Below are 14,767 nucleotides of genomic sequence, written 5' to 3'. Positions count from 1 at the left end.
TTTTAAGGAACCTCCATACTGTCCTCCATAGTGGCTGTATCAATTTACATTCCCACCAGCAGTGCAAGAGTGTTCCCTGTTCTCCACACCCTCTCCAGAATTTATTGTTTCTAGAGTTTTTGATGATGGCCATTGTGACCAGTGTGAGATGATATCTCATTGTAATTTTGATTTGCACTTCTCTAGCGATTAATGATGTTGAGCATTCTTTCATGTGTTTGTTGGCAATCTGTATATCTTCTTTGGAGAAATGTCTATTTAGGTCTTCTACCCATTTTTGGATTGGATTGTTTGTTTTTTTGTTATTGAGCTGCAGGTGCTGCTAGTAAATTTTGGAGATTAATCCTTTGTCAGTTGCTTCATTTGCAACTATTTTCTCCCATCCTGAGGGGTGTCTTTTGGTCTTGTTTATGGTTTCCTTTGCTGTGCAAAAGCTTTTAAGTTTCATTAGGTCTCATTTGTTTATTTTTGTTTTTATTTCCATTTCTCTAGGAGGTGGATCAAAAAGGATCTTGCTGTGATTTATGTCATAGAGTGTTCTGCCTATGTTTTCCTCAAAGAGTTTGACAGTTTCTGGCCTTACATTTAGGTCTTTAATCCATTTTGAGCTTATTTTTGTGTATGGTGTTAGGGAGTGTTCTAATCTCATACTTTTACATGTACCTGTCCAGTTTACCCAGCACCACTTCTTGAAGAGGCTGTCTTTTCTCCACTGTATATTCTTGCCTCCTTTATCAAAGATAAGCTGACCATATGTGCATGGGTTTACCTCTGGGCTTTCTATCCAGTTCCATTGATCTATATTTCTGTTTTTGTGCCAATACCATACTGTCTTGATTACTAGCTTTGTAGTGTAGTCTGAAGTCAGGGAGCCGGATTCCTCCAGCTCAATTTTTGATTATCAACATTGCTTTGGCTATTTGGGGTCTTTTGTGTTTCTCTACAAATTGTGAAATTTTTTGTTCTAGTTCTGTGAAAAATGCTAGTGGTAATTTGATAGGGATTGCCTTGAATCTGTAGATTGCTTTGGGCAGTAGAGTTATTTTCACAAAGTTGATTCTTCCAATCCAAGAACATGGTATATCTCTCCATCTACTTGTATCATCTTTAATTTCTTTCATCAGTGTCTTATAATTTTCTGCATACAGGTCTTTTGTCTCCTTAGGTAGGTTTATTCCTAGATATATTATTCTTTTTGTTGCAGTGGTAAATGGGAGTGTTTTCTTAATTTCACTCTCAGATTTTTCATCATTAGTGTATAGGAATGCCAGAGATTTCTGTGCATTAATTTTGTATCCTGCTACTTTACCAAATTCATTGATTAGCTCTAGTAGTTTTCTGATAGCATCTTTAGGATTCTCTATGTATAGTATCATGTCATCTGCAAACAGTGACAGCTTCACTTCTTCTTTTCCGATTTGGATTCCTTTTTTTTCTTTTTCTTCTCTGATTGCCGTGGCTAAAACTTCCAAAACTATGTTGAATAATAGTGGTGAGAGTGGGCAACCTTCTCTTGTTCCTGATTTAGTGGAAATAGTTTCAGCTTTTCACCATTGAGGATGACGTTGGCTCTGGGTTTGTCATATATGGCCTTTATTATATTGAGGAAAGTTCATTCTATGCCTACTTTCTGCAGTGTTTTTATCATAAATGGGTGTTGAATTTTTTCGAAAGCTTTCTCTGCATCTATTGAGATGATCATATGGTTTTTCTCCGTCAATTTGTTAATATGGTGTATCACGTTGATTGATTTGCATATATTGAAGAATCCTTGAATTCCTGGAATAAACCCCACTTGATCATGGTATATGATCCTTTTAATGTGCTGTTGGATTCTGTTTGGTAGTATTTTGTTGAGGATTTTTGCACCTATGTTCATCAGTCATATTGGCCTATAGTTTTCTTTCTTTGTGACTTCTTTGTCTGATTTTGATGTCAGGATGATGGTAGCCTCATAGAATGAGTTTTGGAGTATTCCTCCCTCGGCTATATTTTGGAAGAGTTTGAGAAGGATAGGTGTTAGCTCTTCTCTAAATGTTTGGTAGAATTCGCCTGTGAAGCCATCTTGTTCTGGGCTTTTGTTTGTTGGAAAATTTTTAATCACAGTTTCAATTTCATTGCTTGTGATTGGTCTGTTCATATTTTCTATTTCTTCCTGGTTCAGTCTCAGCAGGTTGTGCATTTCTAAGAATTTGTCAATTTCTTCCAGGTTGTCCATTTTATTGGCATAGAGTTGCTTGTAGTAATCTCTCATGATCCTTTGTATTTCTGCAGTGTCAGTTGTTACTTCTCCTTTTCATTTCTAATTCTATTGATTTGAGTCTTCTCCCTTTTTTTCTTGATGAGTCTCGCTAATGGTTTATCAATTTTGTTTATCTTCTCAAAGAACCAGCTTTTAGTTTTATTGATCTTTGCTATCGTTTCCTTCATTTCTTTTTCATTTATTTCTGATCTGATCTTTATGATTTCTTTCCTTTTGCTAACTTTGGGGTTTTTTTGTTCTTCTTTCTCTAATTGCTTTAGGTGCAAGGTGGCTCTGAAGAAGATGGATTTGAGGAGAATAATATTAAGCAGCATGGAAATCAATCATAAGGGCATTCAATACTACAGACCTGTATATTAAGAGCCTATACCAGGGAAACAAGAAAATTTGTTTTCTGTAAAGAACCAGATAGTGCATATTTTAGGCTTTGTCACAACTACTTAACTCTAACTCAGTAGCTAAAAATGTAGACAAAAGGTAAATGAATGGGCATGTTGGTGTTCCAATAAAACTTTCTTTATGGAAACTAAAGTTTAAATTTCATATAATTTTCATTTGTCACATACTATTATGCTTTAAAATTTTTTTTCAATGATTAAACATGTAAAAAAAAAATCTTATTTGCTAAACACACAATAACAGGCCAGAGGCTGGATTTGGGCCAGATATCATAATTTCCTGACTACTGGCTTATACCATTCATTTGTTTATAGAAGAGAGGAGGGATTAAAAAAAAAAACTAAAAAGTTATAAAATTTTGAATCAGTGGTCCAAAAGCTTGGATTTCATGAGCTCCTAGACTACTACATGCCAAATGGTAAATACTCAAGTATTTTTTGATGGAAAATACATCAAAATTTGGTGATAACAGATTCTGGTGAGGAAGGAGGCAAGAACAGATGTCCTATTTTAAGTTTTGGTGATTTAAAGTATTGTGTGGCCATTATCCATCACAGAGAATTCTGGGAAAGGAGATATGGAAAGCAGAGACAGAAGATGTTTGTCTTCTTTTGTGTTTGGCTGTGCTTCTACTCAGGACAAGGCATTAGCTGGTTTTGAACTGATTAGAATTCTATGCTTAACCTCCATGGTATACAGAGTTTCTGTGTAAACAGTTCTAGATCTCTCTTTTGGGCTGCATGATTCTCTTAGTGAAATATTTCCCATAGGCTCATTATACCTTAATTAGCAAGTTCTGGGAGCTCCTTTCAGTTGGGGACTTTCCTTTGAAGTTTTTCCTTTGGAGAAAGAACACAAGATTTTCCTCACGGAATTTTATTTTGTTACATCATCATCATCATCATCATCTTGAGGTACAGACATGAGAAGTCATGGCCACCAGGTGGACAAGCAGGGAAAATAATTATTGCATTTATAAAATTATTACATTTTCTAATTCAACTCCATCAGAGTTTATACCATTGAAACTTATAGCTAATATGACTCATATCTGGAGTGAAATTTAAGTACTTTATTTCTTAGTATATATATACTAATATGTTCCAAATGGAATAATCTGAAATATAACAGAGCAGATGAAAGGAAGCATATCAAATATGGCACTGGAGAAATTTATCTGCCAATTCTCATCCATGCAAATCATCTGTGAAAAAAATGGGATGTCATTTTGGAGCAACCAAATAAAGAATCCAGTTTAAACAATGGAGGAGCTGCATTTTGAGCACTGTCATGTGAACTGGGTTTTATAGGCTATAGCTTTCGTAAGATAAGCAGACTTTTATTGTATAAGAAATCTATGGAATTCAGAATTATAGAGAATTTGAAAAACTTCTAATTAAAAAATAGCATAGGGGAATCCTACAGTCTGATTAGGTCAGTTGCTTCCTGGACTATTTATGAATTAGAATTACTTCTGCTTACTAATGGCATTACATAAAACATTAAAATATTTCTACAAATCAAGGTTATGCAGGTTAATAAGGACAAGGTCTGCAAGCATCATTGAATGCATTGTTTATAATATTTAAGCAATTATGCATGATTAAAAGTAGGATAAATACAACATTATCATTGCATTTCATATTTTGTACATACATTATGTTGGAATGGTCTCTAGCATTATTTTTGTTTCTTTAATTCTCCTAGTTGCTTATTATTATTTTAATTTTATTCTGGCCTGTTTTTTTTTCTTTTCTTTTTTCAAGTAATTTTTTTCTCTCTTTACTTTTACATACATGCAAAAAAATTGAAGGAGTTGAAGGAGTTTTGTTAATTGGTTAGAACATTTTATTTATTTATTTTTATTTATTTATTTTTTTGCTGTACATGGGCCTCTCACTGTTGTGGCCTCTCCCGTTGTGGAGCACAGGCTCCGGATACTCAGGCTCAGTGGCCATGGCTCACAGGCTTATCCGCTCCGCAGCATGTGGGATCTTCCCAGACCAGGGCACGAACCCGTGTCCCCTGCATCAGCAGGCGGACTCTCAACTACTGCACCACCAGGGAAGCCCAGAATATTTTATTCTTAATGATTAAAATCAGAAGCAAAAATAATATAATCTTGAAGATTATCCTCCCCTTCTTCCCAGCACCTGAAACAAGGTAGAAAAAACAAAACACAAGATTGGAAGGCATAGAGACCTCATTTGGATCCTGACTCTCTTTCTACCTCTATTTCTAAAAACTTAATTCAAACTGATTTAAAATCTAGTAATGTATACTTAGTTTGGTTAAAATTGAGTGGTTAATCCTCTAATTAATTAATGCATTTATTTTTTCAATACATGTTTGTCAAACCCCTGGTATGAAAAAGGCCATATGCTCAGTACCTTCAATGATAAAAAAAAAAAAAGATTCTAAAACATGAGATCAGCCTTCGAGGGACTAAGAGAAGGTAGATGATATGTGTATATTTATATGTGATGCATAGCAATATAAAATGGAAATATGAATTCTTTAAAAGACAAAAATGTGAATATTGATATAAAACCACCCAAATATCTGAGTAGATAACTCAAAATGGACTTTTGAGAGAAATGTCATTTTATTTTGACCTTCAAGGATAGAATTCATAAAGACAAGGATTAGAGGGGAGAGGTAGATGAAAATATATTTATCTAGGATTCCAGGCAAGAAGAAGTTTATGTAAATGGATGAAGTTTGAGAAAAGAGAGCCAGTAAAGTAATATACATTTATTCTGTAGAGGTACAAACACAGTTTATAGAGGTTAATCTTAGAGCTGTGATGAGGAGAGTGAAAACTCACAGAAATTGAGACATTAGAATGGTAAATTATATCAGTTCCATTTTCTCTCTGCCTCTAGCCAAGCATAATGCTGATAGTTATAATAATAATAACACAATAGCAACAAAAAACTTTTTCAGTGCTTACTATATGCCAAATCCTGCTAATAAATTATAAATAAAACTCTAAGTTAAGTACTATAATTGATCCTATTTGATAGATGAATAATTTGAAGCATAGAGCTATTAACCAGGTTCCTCAAAATAACATAGTGCCAAACAGGTAGAGCGAGGAATTAAAATATCATGCTTCAATCTCTTTGGTATCTGGAAAAAGAAGGAAATAAGTAAAGAAGAGTGGAATAATGATGCACATAACTGAAAACTGTGTCCCACAGTGTCCAAAATTGAAAATGGAAGTCATCAACTTTCCTTGTTCTCTTTGTGCTTCTAACCTCAGCCAGAAACCTGATGGCAACCCTTTCCTCCTCCACCTCTCTGATTCCAATATTATCTATTCTACACATTCAAATCATTTATGAGAATTCCCTCCATTTGGTGTCTACTGTGACAACTTCACATTAATCCCTGATTCTATCTTGCTTGACTTACTGTGAGAGGTATCTACCTAGTGTCCAGCCTCCAGTTTTCCTGATGTCTCCCCAAACAACTACCACTCCATAGAGCATTCTTCCTAAAATGCAATTCAACGTGACACTCCGCTGCAAAAAGACACCTGTCATGTCCCTCAGAGCTGATGAAATAAAGTCTAAATTCCTTCCTCTGGCATAGAAGATGAGCTAACTAATAGGTCTCCTTTTTTTGCCCTACTCTAATCTCCAATCATATGTAGAGACTAACATGCTTTATTTTTTTCTGAGGAGCAAAATTCTTTCATATCTACAAACTTCACCATTCTCATGCTTTTGCCTGGATCCACCTGGTGAGCTATGACTTTCATTTAAAGACTCAGACCAGGGCTGACTTCCTTTATGAACCCTTCCTGAACTCAGAGATCAAAACCTGCTTTTCTATTTGCAAATGTAGAACCCTATACTTTCTTTTAGTGGAGTACTTATAATATTCCAAAGATGCCTTTATTTAAATTCTGAGCTTACCTTTAAGATCTTTGAAGTCAGAAGTAATGTCTTACAGTTACTGGTACTCTCAGGGGTCTTGCACAGAGCCTGGCACCTACTGGGGGTTGAATAAATGAAACATGAATTAATGAGGAGGGTTATAGATATAATTAGTAGATCCTGGCTCCAGCAGTTTACTCCCTCTATGAAGAAAGCAAGAAAAAAAAAATGTAATCGAAGGAAAAAATAAAACAGAGGTCTCCCATCAGGTCTTTCCACTGTCCAATTTGTCATATAATTTAATTATATTCTGGGTCAAGGAAGCCACATAGGGTAAGACAGAGAGTTTACATTGTGTTTGTGACAGTGCCTGAGCTTTCATCTAGTACTGAAAGATGAAAGTCTGAATTAAAGCTTTCATCTAATACTTGAAAGATGAAAGTCTGAATTAGTTGAGAACTGTCACACACGCCTGTTCTGTGCTCCCAAAAAGATGCCTGGAAAGCCGGATTTGAGGGCGTGAGGGTGGGAGGCAGAGAGCAAGGCAAAGACAGAGGAGAGAGGGTGTAGGGACGACGTGAGAGAAATCCAGGAGGGCAGAAAAGAAAATGCAAGATAATTAGCTGCTGTGATTAAAAGGTTTCACTTTCCAAATCATTTTTCCATCTAATGCACACCACGTGAAATGTTAAGATCTATTTCGAAGCTGAGTAATATGCTGTAGTACAAGATTTTGATAAATAATTATCTTCTTATTTTATCCATAAAAATATTAAGACAGATTCTTGTAATTATCATAACCAAGCACTACAGGTGCTGGTTGGGCCTTGATGAATTGCCTTTTCCTGCCTGACCTAAGTGTTTGACCTTGAGCCTGGGGGCTCAGGTCAACACCTGGGGGGCAGAAGCTGGCCCACCTCTTTCTCATTTTCTGATGTTCAAGCTTCACTCTTCCCTTAGGGAATGGGATTATGACAGGCACTTTATCTCAACACACTGAGTCTCCTATGAAATTGTCACTTTCTCTTGCCACCTTGCTAGTTAGTTCAATATCATGATGAGATACACAAAGTGACATTTTATACAGAAGCCAAGCCAGGAGACTTGTTTAGGGGAAGTGCACTGCTTTACACACATTTCCGAAGAACAAGAAATCAAGGAGGACACGGGAAAGGCAATAAAGCTGGGCCATTTCACAATGAAAGTGGTTTGTTTGTACAACTCTTTGTGTGTTCACACATATTATCTCAGTTAATTTTCAAAAATTATTAAAGAATGCTATCATATGCCCCCCATATTTTTATTATTAGAAAAAATGAGGTTTTGGCAAAGGGCTGAGAAAGAAGCATTAATTTCTAGGCAGACTCCTTTTTGTGTGGTATAATAGCTTGTAAGTGAGTTTATGAAAAGGCCAACAGCCAAATTCTGGTGATAAAAAAAATAATAATACATTTAGAGGATGAGATCAGAACACCTAATTATTACCATGTGAGCATTCTAATCCATGCATTTTGGGGAAATATTTTAATCACTGAAAACTCAAATTTTACTTAGTTAATTAGCAGCTGGCACATCAAATGATATATGATGCCAATTCTGGTATAAAACAGAACTTTAAAAATAACTTATGAGTAGGTAGGAAAAGCTTTTTTTTTTTTTGCAGTATGCGGGCCTCTCACTGTTGTGGCCTCTCCCGTTGCGCAGCACAGGCTCCGGACGCGCAGGCTCAGCGGCCATGGCTCACGGGCCCAGCCGCTCCGCGGCATGTGGGATCTTCCCGGACCGGGGCACGAACCCGTGTCCCCTGCATCGGCATGCGGACTCTCAACCACTGAGCCACCAGGGAAGCCCGGAAAAGCTTTTTAAATAAATAAAGGGCAGTGAAATAATGAAATTAGATTGAGGTTCAAAATATCAATTTAATCTAACTTCATCAGAGAATTATGTGAACTATTCAAGGATCATTATCATCAGTGGGCGTTTTTTGCTCTTCCACTACTAATGCCTCCAGTTGGCAATTAAGCAAAAAGGAGACAATTAGTGTGAAATATAATATTTCACTCTTGACTCAATATTTGTTGAGTTCAAGGTCCATAAATAGGAAAATCTATTTCTTATAACTTTTTAACGTTGCAAACTTGATTTCTTGTTGTTTATGGGTATGGTTGAAATTCCCAACAACTAGGAACAGTAAAACAAACAAACAAACAAACAAAAAACTTTGCTAGGCACAAAGATAATCTGGATTTTCTTAAGATCTTATGTATGCTGGTCTTGCCAGCCTTTTACCCACAATGCAATGCTGCATATGCAAAATGGAAAAAAATAAAAAGAACAGATGGGAAACTAAGTTGTGCTAAACTAGGAATTCAAGGGGAAGCTAGCAGCTGTAGGTATGCCAAAAGCTACAGAAAGAAACAAAAAGCCAACTTACAGAATTCGTGCCCCTAGAGCACATGGCATCTGCCTTAATAGTCAAAATGGAAATGAAAATTGAAGAGAGAGTCTAAATGTTCTTGGAATTACCAAAAGCAGAATCATGGGGTCTCTCACTTTCATTTTTAACTAAAGGAATTACTTTACAAAATCTTTCTATAACATTTTCATAAAGTTCTGAAAACACTACATTCTTGAAGATGCAACCCAGTTTTTAAATGATCTTAATTTGATAGTGTGAAGATATGAAATTATTTTTTCCTGATATTTCTTTGGATAATACTCTGTGCATCTCAATTTCTTATCACTGTTTGATCAGTCAGGGGCTTCCATAGCAGTTTTAGTCATTTAAAACACAACAAAAAACAAACTTTCATTCAAGTTAAAAATTCCAGTCACATATACACTCACCTATTCCTTTTTCTCAGCCCACTATGTGTGTGTTCATATGTATGTGTCTATGCAGCTGTGTGTATGTGTATAGTAGTGATGGATTCTGCTAGCTATTCTTCCTTTCTCCCCTTTTCTGTCCCAATCATCTAAGAGTAGGAGAAAATTTAGAGGTTACCTGATATACTTGACGGCCTATGTAACATCATTTTTGTCTGTTGCTTCTCTTTTGGTGGACGCTAATAATCATTAATGTCCTCTGTATGTCAGACATCAAATGGTAGCTTTCTAGTGGGAAGCATGTTTAGTTCTTCAGAGCTTGGTATGGGAGTATACTCTTTGGTCATCTTAAGTAGGAGATTTACTCTAACTTGACCTGATCCAAACACAGCTGCCCTAGGATCGCCCCCATCTTCATTTCTAGAGTCAGTTCTGGTTTTCATAGGATGAGATTATATCATGATTATCTGTAGCCTGCCCAACTTCTTTACTGTTCAATTTAATAGTGCAAAATGCATGCACATTTTAAGCCAATCATGAGGATGCTAGCTCTGTTTTATAGATCACAATCTATTGGCTGTCATAAGAAATATGTCTAGAATAATATTCATAGAGTTCAACACTTTTATTACTGAAGCCAAAAAAAGAATTAAATATATAAATCATAAAATTAAAGATGATTAAGGAAAGCAGAAATGGTAATAAGAACTAAGCTAGACATTAACAATTAAATAGATTTTTTAAAGTAGGATTATTAAAATGTCCAAAACCCTTCTTTGACCAAACAAAAGAATATATAAATTAATTAGATTAATGTAATCAAAATGCAGAAAGTAAGGCCTCAGACAAATGCACATTGATACTAAAATAGTCAAAAACTGGGCTTCCCTGGTGGCGCAGTGGTTGAGAGTCCGCCTGCCGATGCAGGGGACACGGGTTCGTGCCCCGGCCCGGGAGGATCCCACATGCGGCGGAGCGGCTGGGCCCGTGAGCCATGGCCACTGAGCCTGCGCGTCCGGAGCCTGTGCTCTGCAAAGGGAGAGGCCACAACAGTGAGAGGCCCGCGTACCACACACACACAAAAAATAAAATAAAATAGTCAAAAACTGATTTTTACAGTATCATGCCAATAAATTTGATGTATTATTTTAAGGTAATATTTGCTTTAAAATTTAATTTCCAAAATTATTTGTCAAAAATAAGTAATCTATTAATGATTTTTATATGAAAAATTTCAACTTTCAACATATGATTTTCTTAATAATTTAATTTTATAAGTGAACTAAATGAGGAAAATAACCAGAATTTTTTGTTTTTGTAACACATATCAATACCTGACAGAGTACAGCAGACAAAAAAAAAAAAAACAAAGCACAGAAATGTCATTCTATTTTACATCTAAAGTGTGATGTAAATCTTAAGTTATACTTTACAAAATAGAGGAATTAACATAGTATGCAAAATAATGATACCTTCTGATATATTAGGGCTCATTCAAACAAGTTCATATGATGAATAATATAATTCAATATAGTTATAATTAAAGGAAGAAAAAAAACCCAATAATAGACAAAAATAATTTGGTAAATTAAATTTCTGTTTTTATTTAAAGCAATGTAACTACAAACAGTTCATAAAAAAACAAAAACAAAAAATCATCAGTAATAATAAAAAAAATTACCTACCTTTTATACTAACTTGTATATTAATTCTAATTACTGTCAGTTAAAAATGTAATTAGGCAAGAAAAATTGCAAGAAAACAAAGCTGAGTTTCCACTTTGTCTCACATACTATATTTTTGTTGCTCCTCTTTACTGTACAGGTCCTAAAACTAGCCATTTATACTTGATGCTATCAACTCCTCTTTGCCCATGCTTCTTTAATTCTATTTCAGTTAGGATTTTGCTCCAACTAGAATACAGAAATTGATTTCTTCAAGGTCACCAATAACCTTCATTATATTTAATGCTCAATCATAAAGTGTTACTTAGATAAAACAGTTGACTATGCTTTCCTCCTTAATTTACCTTATCACTTGGATTTCAGGACACCATGTATTTTTGGTTTTTGTTCTGTCTCACTGGCTGCTTCTTCTCAGTTTATGCACTACCTTCTCAACTCTTTCAAACCTCTCAACATTGGAGAACTCCTGAGTTCAGTTCTTATATCTCAACTTATCTCTGTCTGCCATTACTCTCTTAGTGACCTTCTCTAGTTGCATGCCATTAAACAATACATTTATATGCCCTGAAATCCAAAATTTATATCTCCAGCTCAGATTTTTTGCTGATATACAGATGTGTATATCCAGCTGCTTACTTGACTTTTACTTGTCACCTCCATATGGCTATTTTGTAGACATATAAAAATGTGTATGACTAAAACTGAATTCTGAATGTTTCCCCCCTTCCACTCAAAGGAAGTCTTCTAGTCTAAGTTGATGACAATTCCATAATTCTAGCTGCATGGACCAAAAACCTTGAAGCCATCTGGCTCCACATTCGACTTATCATGAAAATCTACTGATTCTTTCAAATTTTAGTATACCTAAAAGCTGACCACTGCTCATAACCTCTACTGCTAACACTTCCACCTGAGCCATCATTAATTTTCATTTAGCTTAGTGCACTAATTTTCTGACAGATATTCTTCTCACTATAATTGACCCCACTTCTTATAATTTGCTCCCCAAAGAGCAGCCAGAGATAATATCATAAATGAAAGTCAAATCATAGCTTCTGCTCAAAACTTTGCAACATCGGGATTGGGGGAGAGGGAGGCACAAACTATTGGGTGTAAGATAGCCAATATTTTATAACTGTAAATGGAAAGTAACCTTTAAAATTGTATTTAAAATTTAAAAGAAAACAACAAAAACCAACAACTCTGTAATCATTCTCTAGTTTACTCAGAGTCAACATCTTACAGAGGTATAAAATGCCCTACATGAAACAGTTGCAAAATATTTTCCCTTTCTCTTTCTGTCTGATATCATTTCATTATCTTTCACTCTATTCCAGCCATATTGATCCTTTTCTGTTTCTCTGTAACACCAGGCATATTTCAAGATGCATCCCCCCCAGCCTGGAAATATACTCTTCTGGATAACTCCTTCAATCTCTTCATATCTTTGCTCAAAACTTATTTCTTTTTATTTTCACAATAACGTGCCAATCATCCATTTATTTCCTTGCAGTTGCAAATTGGCCCTTCCTTGTTGGTTATAATAAAATGGGGATGAGCTCTTTAAATGTTTTCTCCTTGTCAGCTGGTATGTGTTAACCTTTGCAGGAGAAGGCACTGAAGAGACATTACAAGAGAAAGGTTTTTCTCCCTGCTTCCAGTATGCTCTCTCAGCAGGCTCCTGCAGGGCAAAGGACTGTTCCAGAGTTTGGCTCCTACAGCATGGGAGGCTTCTCCAGCTCCAACATTCTGTAGCATAATAATTTTCTCCAGCATCTGGGATCCTGCAGAGCCCTGTGTTCAGCTCAGCAGTATCAAGAACTTCTGACACTCCCCTCAGGCAATTATGTTTGGGAACATCTTTCACACAAACCCAAAATGGTAGATTCCAGCAAGTTCCACCACCACACACCTCAGTGATTTCTCTGCTGTTCAGTGCATCATGGCCATGCATCCTCAGACAATGTCTGAATTGCCATTTTACTTTGTACTTTATACATTTACCATAGTCATTAGACTATGCACAATTAAAAATAACAATATTATTAAATATTTTAAAATATAGTTGTGACATATTTCTATATATCTTCTCATGTACTTAAAAATTACTTATTTATTTGCATCAGATAGGTGCAGTCCCTTTGTTGTGCTTACAACTACTCTATGATCAGCCATTCTATGTACATTGGATAACATGTGAAAATTTGAGATTCACAATTTTGCTGTATCTCTGAAAGTCTATTGTATTTTTACAGATTATTATTTTGTTCACCAACAATTATTTAACAAGATGGCCAAATATAAGTTTAGCAAAAAAAAGTGCATTGTTTTTCTGTAAATTATATAGGAAATTCAGCAATAAGTAGAATTAATATATTTAAATGATGTGAAAATGAAAAAAATAATAAAATTCCAGCAATCTGGGAAAATGAAGTTATGGAGAGAGAAAGAAAGAGAGACAGAGTCAGAGACAGAGACAGTCACAGAAAATGAGGGGAAGGAGACAACTTATTCTGAGCATTCTCTGCTTTCTATTATTCTTCAGACAGTTCTTTCAGAAGGCAATGGCCCAGAGCTGAAAACGAGATTTTTGTTGTTGTGATCAAAACCCAGTTGCCTGATACTGCCGATGTCTTATGTGCTAGAAACACATTTAAATGATAATAAAACAGCAGTATTGAAGATGTTCCAGCTCATATTCATTTGACAATGAGAAAGTATAGTATGCTTTGATTGTAATTGCTGTCAGACTTTGCAATCGTTCTCCTACACATGTTTATTCTAAATTTATTTTCTCTATAACTTGAAATGGTGTCACTAGCCAGTCAGCAACGAGGAAACAACAGGAAACACGTCAGATAAATCTGGGAGTTTTTCATGCTGGAAACGTTAGGTCTAAACGTATAGTTCTGACACAAGCTGATTTATAGTGGTGCTGTTGGTTATTTACTGTGTTATCATGAAATAACTCTGTTGTATTTTTGTAATTTACCAAGTGCTTTATGTAAAATTCTAGGTGGTGATTTAACACAGCTCTCTAAATAATTCCTCTCCTCTGTGAGCCCCTGATGCTCACTCTGATTCATGTCAGACTGAAGATGAGAGGTTTCCATATAAAAAAGATAGTTTATGAGTAGCAATGTTTCTATAGCAGCCATGTTAGGTATTGAAGGGGTCTCATTTAAGAGCAAAAATGCCAATAGGCACGGCCAGAGACTGCCTGTGAAATCATGGATCTCCACAGCTGTCAAAATTCCATCTAATCTGCTGCAGCCAAGACGCCCTCTAAAGCTTACTGAACTTCCCATTCATCTTGAGAAGAGGTCTAACCAAATTTGGAAGAAAGAAATAGGCCTATGTTAGGAAATAAATCAGCTTAGTATTCTCTTTTTTTCTCCTTTTCTTCCACCAAGTCTCAATAAACATATAGGTACATATCCTAGGTTTGAAAGAACAAGGTTATTCAGTGTGATATGTTCTATTCAATATTTAGAGGAATAGAAAATATAAATCAAGTTAGTTATCCCACCAGCATACCTGGCAAACATCAATAATTTATTATAGAGACAATATGAAGTGAACAGTCATCAATTATCCAGTTAATGTGATCAATCCAGGTAGGCCATGGGCCGTGGCTGATTGAAACCTTACTAATGATAGAAAATAACGCTATTGTCAAGTAGTCTGTGTGACATTAGTTATCTATCATT

The sequence above is a fragment of the Kogia breviceps genome, chromosome 6 (assembly GCF_026419965.1).
Source record: "Kogia breviceps isolate mKogBre1 chromosome 6, mKogBre1 haplotype 1, whole genome shotgun sequence".
NCBI classification, from domain to species: Eukaryota; Metazoa; Chordata; class Mammalia; order Artiodactyla; family Physeteridae; genus Kogia; species Kogia breviceps.
Note: the sequence above shows the minus strand (reverse complement) of the source record.